The sequence below is a fragment of the Charadrius vociferus genome, unplaced genomic scaffold (genome assembly GCF_000708025.1).
Source record: "Charadrius vociferus isolate BGI_N301 unplaced genomic scaffold, ASM70802v2 scaffold92, whole genome shotgun sequence".
Classification (NCBI taxonomy): Eukaryota; Metazoa; Chordata; class Aves; order Charadriiformes; family Charadriidae; genus Charadrius; species Charadrius vociferus.
Window position 1 is genome coordinate 2,027,684 of NW_009647874.1, and position 1,158 is coordinate 2,028,841.

Consider the following 1,158-nt stretch of genomic DNA (forward strand, 5'->3'; position numbering starts at 1 on the left):
GGGGCCGGGGGCGCGGGTGAGCCTGGCCCGGGACCCGGGCACCTGCGGGCAGCGCCGGTGCGGAGGGACGGGAGAGGGGGGAGGCCGGGGAAGGTGCGGAGCGGCGGTGCACGCAGAGGGTTAATATTGTAACTAGGGAACAGACGGTTAAGCACAACATCTAGAGCTCTGTAGTGAAAGTCCATCAGAAAGAGTATAATCAATCAAAACTAACCAGGACATCCCTTCATTTTATTCTCCAAGGAGACTGGGGCTGGAGGATTACAGACCAGATTTCACTTTGTTTCTCTCTCCTGACAGTCTTGCCTGTCTCTCCACTTTCCCCGAATCCCGTCTAATTGAGAGGTATAGGCTAATGATCTGAAACTCTTTTATAGCGTTTGGGTCAGTGTGATAAATAATGTGATAAATAATGTAGGATGAAATTAGTAGGCCAGATACCGCTCCTGAAAACTTTACCGAGGCTTAAATATCCCATTACGTGACTTTCATTTGTTTTAATTTTGCCGTGTTATTTGCATAAATTTTTCTCCCCCCCCCCCCCCCCCCGTTGCTGCTCTTTTGGACACACAATAGCCGGTGATCATTGTAATTTCCTAGAATTAGTTACTTCTTTGGAAACGGTCGATAGTCAAATCAATAAAATGGCTTGTAAAACTAGGGAGGTATAGGTTTCAATTTGGGGGGGAGAAGAATCGCTCATTTTCCACTTCTTGTTGACGTGCCCAGCGCCTCTTTTGACTGGGGTTAACTCTGTGTGCTCCATCGGAACAGATGCCGTATAGAGCTGCTCCCTCAAGATCATTTGTTTCCTTGATGGGGGAACATTTCTGAGCAGAACATATTGGTTGCCATAGAGAAAGAAATAAAAGGAAGAACACTAGTCACATTAAGCTATATGTTTGTGCACTGGGCTTTAGATAAAAGGACCCCAGTTCAAGCCAGAGAGAACGGGGCCAAACCCGAGCTTCTTAGCTTCACTAAAACTAGCTTTATTTTGTTTTGGACTTTTACGGTTGAAACATGTAAGCTAATTTTATTGGCTGTCGTTAATTTTATACGATACGGCTTGCTGAGCAAAATCAACTTTCGCCGCGCTCCGCCAGGCACCGGCAGCCCGCCAGGGGGCGACCTGCAGTCCCCCCCGGTCCCCCCCCT